Source organism: Adiantum capillus-veneris, chromosome 8 (assembly GCF_014529385.1).
Source record: "Adiantum capillus-veneris isolate H3 chromosome 8, ASM1452938v2, whole genome shotgun sequence".
In the NCBI taxonomy this organism is placed as follows: Eukaryota; Viridiplantae; Streptophyta; class Polypodiopsida; order Polypodiales; family Pteridaceae; genus Adiantum; species Adiantum capillus-veneris.
In genome coordinates, this window is record NC_140938.1 from 122085057 (window position 1) to 122096178 (window position 11122).

The window sequence follows — 11122 nt, forward strand, 5'->3', positions numbered from 1 at the left end:
TTAAGGTGGTGGCAATTGCTCTCATGTAAGATATATGTTCCTAGTTTTATTTTCATTTGCATATCTAGTCCAATACTTGTCTCTAACTCTATCTCTATCTCTCATTATCTACCTTTAATACCACCACCACACTTAGATCTATCTCTAATTCTATCTTAGTCCTCCTTCGATCTCTCTTGTTGTGTCCTAATTGTTTCATCGGAAGGTATTCAAGCAGCAACCTTGTCAATGTAATGGGTACAACCTTCTTGCGGGAAACAATTATGTGCACAAGGTTAGTAACCATATCTTCATCTTCCACAAGCATCTCTCTCTCTTAAGGTTCTCATTCTCTTCCACAAACTCTAGAATCTCCTTGCTACAGGTACTTCTCTCCCCGCAGTATCCTTATTGCCTAAGGGCAACAATAGGGCTTGGGAGAGAAACTCTCTTCTTCTTCTCCTTTCACTTCTTTCACACCTTTATCTTTGAGCATACTAAGTATATCATTGATGAATAACCATAATCCACATAGAGGTAATTTCTTTCAATTCCATTCAGTGCAATCTATTAGTGTCAACATTTGGATTAGTCAAAAGATTCACTTTCAACAACGCATAGTGTTTCTATTTGGTCCTGAAAGGCTCAACGAAATACTTCTCTCACCAGATCCCATCATACTACCTATTATTGACTATGAATTCTCTTTTGATGTGAATGTGGTTATTTTATTATGAATCAAGAGGATTTGTACTCACAACTAGTCCCAATCGCTAGACAAAACATATACATTATTGTAAGCACAAAGCTACAGTTTCTAAAGAGCAATCCACAGCTTATTTGGACAACAAAGATTAAATATCATTAACTCATCCATTAACCCTTTTATCCTACCCATGATACGATCGTAATCTCGATGTTTTCATTTTTGTTTTGTTCTGACTATCTTTCATGAGTTCTCTCCATCACGTGTGTGTTTGTAAGGAAAAGTGAGCGGCTTCTTTGGCTACATTTCTTCTTTAGCTCTAGAAGCTATGTTATCTACATCTTAGCTCTTTCTCATAACCCTTGAGCTTCCTCACAAACTCTCATAGCAAGAGGCCTGATGCCTTCCTAGCAAGACCGCTTACTTTTTGACAATGTTTCCTCTCGGTCTCTCTTTTACCTCATGCTCTTTTGTTGGCCATAATGTCCACCTCCTACCTGTCAACACCAATAATGTTTAGCCTTTGTACTTCATCATTACCTGATGGAGCCGCTTGTGCTTGGTTTTCAACTGCTTGCTGCTCCCTTTGGCCATTAAATTGTGCCTGACCCTGCCTCGACCAAATAGAGGATACATGCCACCCCTTTCCCTTGGTGGGTGAGGGAAATCTGGAGCATACTGACCTTTCTCTCCGCAATTGTAACACCTGCCAGGAAATTGCCTATCCCTCCCTCTTCCTACCCTTGCTTGACCTCTATTCATAACACTTAAATGCAACTCTTGCATTTGCTCAGACAAATCTTGAACTGTACGTACCCATTGTTGAGTAACGGTTGCTACCCCTCGATTGGGTTGATTCTCCATTTGAACTTCTTCCTTCGGACTTCAAGTCGGATTGGGAACCATCGCTTTGCATCCCAACGCACCTTGTTCAATCTTCTTCTTTATTTTTCGGTAATAGCAACAGCCCCATTGTAATTCTTCGGGCCCTCAAAATCCACCTTTTCACGAACTTTGGGATGCAAACAAGCCATAAGCTTTTCCAATTTAAAGTACTCACCGACCAACTGCATGGCCACTGCAAAGTCCCTCCAGCACTCTTCGAAGCGGGAGAGGAAGACACCAAATTCCTCGTTCACGTCTTGCTTCAAATTTTTCAATCGTGCATCCAAATCAACAGGAGATACCTCTTTTTGAAAATCTTGTAGAAAACGGGACCGCAACATTGGCTACACAAGTTTTGGATCTCCTTTCAAAGCATAGAACTATGTCTTTGCTCTCCCTCACATCAACAACGGAATTGTTTGCATCTTACTATCTTCATTTGGCATATGCAATGATACCATATACAAGTCAAAATATTCTATCCAATCTTCCGGATCTTCTTCTCCGGTGAAAACTCGTCCATAACCATGCGTTGTCATCTCTCCTTGCTAGAAACAACCGTCTTTGATCAGCAATAACGAGCAATCAGCTGCTCCTCCGTGGCAGCACCAGAAGATGGAGAGGGGGAACAAGCAATATACAGCACCAGAAGATGGAGAGGGGGAACAACCTCTCTATAGCCCAAGGATTCCACAACACCCCTAACCTCTCAAATAACACCTTCAAATTGGCTAATTTGCACTATGGATCCCACTTTAGAATACCGAACCACCGCCTCGCACCTTGCAAGAAACACCCTTCAGCAAAAACACACACACACACACACACAGCTCAACTCACCCTTTTCGACTCACAAAACACCCCAATTCTACCCTCTTAGCGACACCCTTCAAGTTGCAGGGAAACCCTCTACAAAAACCGGCAAGTACACAAGGAGCAAGAGAAAAGGAGGGGGTATGGGGAGAAGCAACACAAGATGTAGGGGCTAATACTTGGTGTTATTGCATAGGGGGGTAGTATAGTAGAGTATGCAACTCCAATGGCAAGCTTTGCACTATACAAGCTTGAAAACCTTCAATCACTCCCTCTGGCAAAAAAGCCCTTGAAAGATCACTCCTTTGTCCTTTTATAAAGCTTCGCTAAGGCTAAAAATGAAAAAAACATGAGCCATCTATCTCGTACAACTTAACTGGGGCTTCTTTTAGAAATTTGCATTCCATGGCTACCACTTGGCATTTCCTTGGTGTTTGGAATCTGCATGGTGCATACTTATTCAATTTAGTTGCTCGGCTCATCTTTGGGCTCTATCCTTTTGTATTTTCCTCTCTTAATCTTTCTTGACACCTTTGTGGTGGGCTCCCATTTTGGATTTTCACCTTGAGGCTTTCAAGTTCCCCCTTGCTACCTTTTGGTGGGATTCCCCCCCTTGTCTGGTCTTACACTTACCACCCTTCTTCTCTCTATCTGCTCTGGGACACAACCCTTATTATGCACCGGGGAGGGGGAGGCAATAGCGAGGTAGATATTGCTCTCTCCCTCTAACTTCAAAAATCAAGCCTTGTAAGGCTGCGGGCACGGGTCCCCAATTGGGTGGCCTACCACATCATCACCTAGCAAAATAGCAGCGCGCACCACCGGTGCCATCACATTGTCCAAAACTGCCACATGCGCGCCCACGGGCTGCCCCACGCCTCTGCAAACCGCCAGAGCTGCGCCTCCTCGGGGGTCCACCATAGCTCACACCACACGGGAGTTTCTCCCCTCCTTGATGCCCTTTGAATGGCCACGTGGCAGGACTTCTTCACTCCAACGTTTTAAGGCTTTTTGAAAAACAATCAAATCTATTTTTTTAACCAAAACCTTCTTCCCTCGAGTTTGCAAGGCCTGCCATTTATGGCGCTAGTTTCGGGTTGCCAGATTGCAAATCCCGGGCATGATTCCACGTTGTCAACTGCAAACCCCTCCGACTTCATCGTTTTTTCAGTTTCTCTAATCCCTCAAATCAAGGCCGCAAACAGGTGATCAAATAATCTGCACTCCAATCTAGAGAAGTGCACCTTATCTTCCAGCTCCAGTATCTCCCTACTTCGGACTTCGTTTGATGTGCAGTCACTTCCTATTAGCATCATACGTTACATACTATGTACCAAACACTTGGGGAGCTCATGAAAACACCAGATGATGCATTTACCAATGCGGGCAAGTGGTCTCAGAACTGGGGGCATTTACTAGATGGTGCATTTACCAATGCGGGCAAGTGGGCTCAGAACTGGCCCCCGCAAAAACTTCAATTGACTATATCTTGCTAACTCAAGCTCCGATTTGTAATCTGAGAAGATAGGTATGCTACGTAGCTTGAGCACTACACATATATCCTTTGACACCTACCCACGCCACTTGTCCATAGCTACCCTATCCGACAAAAATCTGCAACACCCTGAACCTTCATCCTTCAAGAACTTGGGCTCCGTAGCTCAATTTGATGAGCCCTTTGGACCTGCAGCACTTCAAACTCTACATTATTGGACCAAAAAGCTACACTTTGCATCTCCTTCATTTGCTTCCCCAATTAGCCACTCATGGAGCCTTCCTTGGCCTATAGAACACATCAGGCATACATTCCCGCTGCTGCTTGTCAATCCATGATCTTCCTAGATGCTTCGGCCTTTTGCCAAGCTACATATCTGCCCATGCCACTCATAGTCGTTTTTCGGCTTTCCATAATTGTCATAGTGAGCTACCTCACCCAAACACTGTGGCTCTCCCTACCATTTCACTGTACATAGGCGTGTGTGAGTTAGGGGACTTCCCCCATATTTTCTTAAAACCCTCAGCTAGCTAGTCACTGGGCTAGTTGAGACAAAAATAAATAAAAAAATTATATATATATATATATATACTATGGCCCATTTGTGTGTAAATATTGCATTGTATATATGGCCTAAATTTAAGGGTTTTTATAATTATTTTTGTATTTTATTTAAATATTTATACTTAGGTGTGTGTTTTATTAAACCTGTGTATGCCTTCTTTCATCCTCTTACACCATAAGCATATTTTTTGCCAATGTGTACATACTCTAACCTCATATTTTTGTTTTATACAAATCACCCTCACTCTCGTGAAAACAAACATTGATTTCTACTCTCTTAGTCACGTTTATTATATTATTTACTTGCATACCTTCTCCTCTTTCACCCAAAATAATACAAAGAGGGACCATATCATATGATTCCAATATCTTTCCATATCCATAATTTCTCCACATTTTTTTTATTTTATTTGTTTCTCATTATTCTAACACCATGTGCTCATTGAGCTAAAATCCATAAATAGTCCATACACTAGTCCCACCATGTATATATTGCTTTATTCACCAATAATCCTCCTCCATGCATGTGTAAAGGGCAACTTGGATGCTTTGTATTATGATATAACAAAAGAGGGGCTCACTCTTGCATGCATTGTACAAATTCAACAAAGGAGGGGGCCACTAAAAGACTTTAGAACGCATACAAAATAGGCTTTTTGGTGAGATTTTTGGCACCCATTTCCACTCCGAATTTGGAGCGGTGATCAAAGGAGAAAATGTGGAACAAAAGCTGAATAATCACCTCAAACATTTTAGTGACTTTTGGAGCAACCACCGGTGAGCTATGATTTTTTGAGTGGACCCCAGTCTGCTGCCCACTTTTCTCACAAAGTAACCCATAGTCTTTTCTCACTTCCTTTCCCACTTCCACACACATACACTCATTCCTCTAAATCCCTCACTCAAATCTACACCTTCAATGGTTTCTCTCACCTTCTTCACCATTAACCTCCCCTCTTACTCCCATAGCTCTCATATGAGCTCTCCATGTACATACACCATCTCTATGCCTCTCTCTATTACTTCCAAAGTACAATTCCGTCTTACCCCTTCTCTATATACATAAAATTCAGCATGTGTACCATGCTTAACCTCTGCAAACTAAGAGATCTCATCAACCGAATTGCCGTTTTCATCGCGATAATCAACCTTGGCGGTGGTGGTGTAAAGAAGAGAAGACGAAGAAGAGGATCAATAGTCATTTTGGGAACCTACACAAGTAAGTCAAAAATTTCTTCAAGCTTCACCATCACAAGGATTTCCTCACTTCATCAACCATCTTACTTCAACCATCCACCCCATTCTACCCATTGTAAATGCATCATTAACTTTCTAGTGATTACTAACACTAACCACTAACATACTAACACAAAATAGCCATTGACCTAACCATAAACGACACCTCACCTCAAGACATGTGTATAGTAACTCTCTCTCTCTCTCTCTCTCTCTCTCTCTCTCTCCTTACTTACTTTCACCTTATCTACCATCAATAATGCTCTCTTTTCAGCCCACATCCATGACTCAAGCAGACATAGAAGGCCTGCAATGTTTTGATATTCAGAAAAAATCATAATCCTGATTTGTTAGCTTGAAAATTAGGATCTCCAATAATCATAATGAGAGGTCTCCAACCTATAAATAGGTCCCTCTCCTTCTTGTAAAACAACCTTTAATATCTCACATAGCACCCCAACACTCTATGCGTGAGGAAAGACTTAGGTGTAGCAACCACCTTGTGAGCTTCACTCTTGGTGTGAGAGAAGCTTTCAAGCTACACATTGCAAGTGAGAGAGAGTAAGTTAAGTATCTCAAAACCACTATTGTGTATATGTTCCTCCATCATCAATAAATTGAGGTTTGGTGCATCAAAGGCGTGATTCGACGTTCACATCTTCGTCCTTCCACTTGTGCGATACGGTTTAGTGAATTCAAGGTGACTTGTGTACTTTGAGTTTTATCGTTTATCTTTTTTTAGAAAGTGTTTTAGTGTGTTTTCATTGCCAATTTTTGTAAAGTATGAGGATGCAAGAGAGCTACACAAGACAAGCACAAAGCACACAGAGATGGAAAGCTTCTTCTTCTTCTTTTAGAGAAAAGAGAGTACAAAATGACTAAGTACTAAAGCTGAAAAGTAGCACATATGTACATGCGGTCACTAAGTGTGAACTCGCTAGAATCGTACTAGGATGGCATTATAAGTGTAGTCCAGTTATAGAATCACTAGCAGAGATCCTCCGTGTCGGTCACCTAACACGCCAGTGAGTAAATGCCGTAAGCGGCCAAGACCCGTAGTGGATGCCAGCTCAAGGTGTAGAGCTCGACATCTCAACACTCCCCCTTGAGCTCTGCATGTCGCAGAGTCCAAGCATAGTCCGGAAACATCGAAGCTTCTCAGCTCCGAGGGCCTTGGTAAAGATATCCGCTATCTGCTCCTCTGTGCTAATGTAGACCAAGTCGATGTCCCCCGCCAACACTCGCTCTCGAACGTAGTGGTAATGGACCTCTATGTGTTTGGTCCTGGCATGGAACACTGGGTTCCTAGCCAACTGCATGCTGTTGAGGTTGTCACAATGGATGAAATTCTGCTGGTCCACCTGCACTCCCAAGTCCTCAAGTAATGTGCATAGCCAAGCTACCTCGCACGCCGCAACTTTTGCACCTCTGTACTCGGCCTCTGTGCTCGATAAAGCAACCGTAGGTTGCTTTTTGCTGCTCCAAGTAACATCAGCACTCCCAAAAGAGAACATGAAGCCACTCCTAGATCTCCTATCAACAATGCTACCTGCCCAATCTGCATCTGTATACCCATACAATTCTGCATAGAATAATGCGTAGTCAAGATTACCTTGCACATACCTAAGTGTGCGTCGTACTCCATCCAAATGTAGCTTCCTCGAAAGCTGCATGAACTGACTCTCCAAGCCTACTGTGTAGCTCAAGTCTGGTCTCGTGATAGTCAAGTAGATTAGACTACCCACAATCTTCCTATACATGTTGACATCCTCAAGAACATCACCCTTCTCTGCACTCAGCTTTGCATTCACATCCAAGGGAATAGAAATTGGCTTACAATCAGCCATACCATACTTTGACAACATGTCCAAAGCATACTGTCTCTGTGATAGCCATACACCCTCTGGAGTCCTGATCACCTCAATGCCAAGAAAGTAGCCATGTGTAACAATGGGCTAAAAAGACCCTAAGGTTCAGCCCATTAAGACTTCCAAAATGCTAAGGTTTCAAAATTCAAAGGTTGTGTCCAAAGGTTAACTGTAAGGGAATTGGATGCTTTATGTGTGACTAAAAAAGTCTTTGTACATCCCTACTTGGGAGGGGGCGAGCCTTTCTTCTAGGGGATGAGAGAGAAAGCCACACACACACACAAGCTCCCTTTACACAAAGGGAATAAGGGACACATGTCAGCTCCCTAGGCCATATGCCCACAAGGTGTACCCAATTCCTATTGGATGGACTTGCCCAATCAGAATTAGGCTAGAGTAAATCTAGTTTAATTAATTTACAAACACTTAATAAAAGAACCAATGAGAATTAAGTCTCCTAGATGACTAGTGGACAGTCTCCCAAGGGGTCCAATGAGCATTCAACAGCCCAATGGCTTGCCTGATTCCTATTGGCCAGGAGGCAAAGGGGTCCAATGAGAGTTTAGTTTAATTATTAAATTACCTAAAGCTCTCACAAAAGGGGAAATGGGGACACATGTCAAAAGGCTATCACTTATGTTGCTTAATTGTGATAGGCTAGCCCTCGGGAAGTCCAATGGGGAGCCTGCAAGAGCAAATAGCAAGAGGGCTCGCCCAAGAGAGAGAGGGGGCTGATTTTTGCAAGGCATTATCACACACACACTCACACAATCTCATGTGTGAAGAAAGAGAAGACTATCTCTTCCCAAGCTTTAATGGAGAGCTCATCACCTACTCCAAGCTTGTGAGATAGAAGCCTACATCGACATACTCTTGGCATGTGGATGCAAATCCAACCAAGAGCCAAGCTACAATGCATGCTCATCTCCTCTACCATGCTAATTACTAAGCTAAGCTATGCTAATATGAGTGATTATGTGAGGAGATGTACATCTTTCTCGTAAGATACTCCTTCTTCCTCTCAATCTACTCTCATACCCTGCTAGCTCTCACCATCTTTGAAGGTGTGTGAGGTCTTGGGTCTGAGACCGGGGACAATTAATGTTGTGTTTGCTAAGTGTTTTTCTTAGTGCATGAATCTTTCATCTTCATTGCACTAGCTAGTCTTGAAGGAACACAAAGAATTGTATTGTACAATGTCTCTCTTGATGGGAGAACCCATAATACAAAGCCTTTTCGAGGGGGGAACGGCTCCATGCAAATCCGGTACTCAATTGTTGTCAATAGCTTAATTTCTCTCTCTTTTGAAAGTATTGTTGATGCTATCTAGCTAGGTGTTATGCTTTTCTTTGCTCTCTCCACCCAAGCACTCTTGTAATTCTCATTAGGAATCTATTCTAATGAAATGCCCACTATGTTCATGCTAATTTCCGCTACACACAAGTTATTAGGCCATTAAATGTTACATTGGTATCAGAGCACAAGGTTTCTCTTTTCTTGCTCAAGAAAGGAGGTCCTCAAGCTAACTATAAATGGTTGGTATTATTAATTGCCTGTGAGTAAGTAGAATAGGGATTTTTTAGCCTTGCAGTGTGCCTGCCTTTGTGCAGTTAACAGGGCATCACCATCGAGAGCTATGGTCTTAATATTGGAGTCCTACGGGGCTTTCCTACGGCTTTAACCACTATTGAGCTATTAGAAGCTTGACAGAAGCCGGTGCTATTTTGGTTTTGAACGACCCTCTCTTCTATTCCTTGCAATTAATGGTATTCGAGCCGCGGGTACAATAGCTTGAGTGCTTTTTCTAAAGGGGTAAAGAGGAGTAGCAACTAGGGCTTGAAGTGCCGAAGTACACCTAAAAAGTTTACACGGAAAAGTTGTTAGAATGGCTGACAATAGTAAAGAGAGTGAAATTAATGTTGATAACTTTGATTTTGCTAATGAGCAAGCTACTAATGATGCTTCAATGCTTGTTAACTATCTTGTTTCTAGGCTTCAACAAGCCATGGGCAATCCATCTCTCCAAAGTGAAGTGCAACGGCAGCTCCGTGCTCACGGGATTCTCCAAGCTTATCACCATGACGAGAGAACACCTAGGAATCCTCCTTGTGAGACTACCAAAAGAGGTCTCTCTCCGATTCGGGAAGAAGAAGAGAATCCGTACGAAGGGCTCAAGAATTTACTTCTTGATGATGCATCTCCTTCCCAAAGGAGAACTCAAGAGCCTCTACCAAAGGAACGAGAAAGAAGTGAGTCTCAGCCACCTTGATGGAGATGGCTCCACGAAGACGGCGGGCTACACGCTCTCCATCACCCCCAAAGCGGAGAAGACCATCACACTCTTCTCCACGCCATAATTCAAAGAGGTATGATAAAAAGCAAGAGAAGAAAAAGGAGAGAAAGAGGACACCCTCTTCTCCATCTTCTTCATCCTCTTCCTCGTATGAAAGTGATGGTAAAGACAACGAAGATCAAGACAAGAAAAAGGCGAGAAAGAGGTCACCCTCTTCTCCACCTTCTTCAAATTCTTCACCTTCTGAAGAAAGTGATGGTGCAACCTTTGAACCATAAAAAAGAAGAGGCCATAGGAAATCCTATGCGGCATGGAAGAGGTCATCCAAGCTGAAGAAGTTCAAAGAGGGAGGGAAGAGCATCTCTTTCCTTACCTATGATGGGTACAATCCTACGAGATGGGAGATGTCCTACCCCCGCAGACAGTGCCTTCAAGGGGCAAGAAGCTTCAGTCACTCCCTTAATCGGGAAATTGAGGCTTCATGTCCAAGACTATGTGGACAAAGAGGACTTCTTTGTCTCTTCTCTCAAGCATGAGGATGTAATCCTAGGGGCACCATGGTTTGACCGCCTGGCAGCCGATGTTAAATTTCATGAAAGGAGAATCTCCTTTAAGTTCAGGGAAAAAGACATGTATATAGATGTTAAGGAAATGGGTAACACTATCCCCATTGTACATACACCATCTTTCAACAAGTCAATAAAGAGCTCTATTTCTGTGTACATGATTTATGTTAAAGATTCTCAAAATGAACGTAATGCTTTAGCAAAAGAAGATAAAAGCAACCAAAAGGAATTAGAGTTATCCAATTTTCTCAAGGGGTTTCAAGATGTTTTTATTGACGACATCCCTTGTGAGCTACCTCCTAAACGAGGTAATGATGACCATGCAATTGAACTTCTTGCCGGAAGTTCACCGCCTATGCGGCAAGTGCATGCGTTAGTTGAGAAGGGCATGGTTAGGCCTAGCTCATCTCCATTTTGGTCGCCTGTGCTATTAGTGCAAAAGAAAGACGGCACATATCGTATGTGTGTCGACTATAGAGCACTAAATAGGATCACTATCAAGAATAGGTTTCCCGTTCCACGGGTAGAAGACCTATTTGATAAGCTACAAGGATCGACCTACTTCAGTAGGATTGACCTAAAAAACCTAACAAACCTCCTTAGAGAGTTTCTCAAGCTCAACAAGAGGAGATTATGCGGCAAGTGCATGCGTTAGTTAAGAAGGGCATGCTTAGGCCTAGCTCATCTCCATTTTGGTCGCCTGTGCTATTAGTGCAA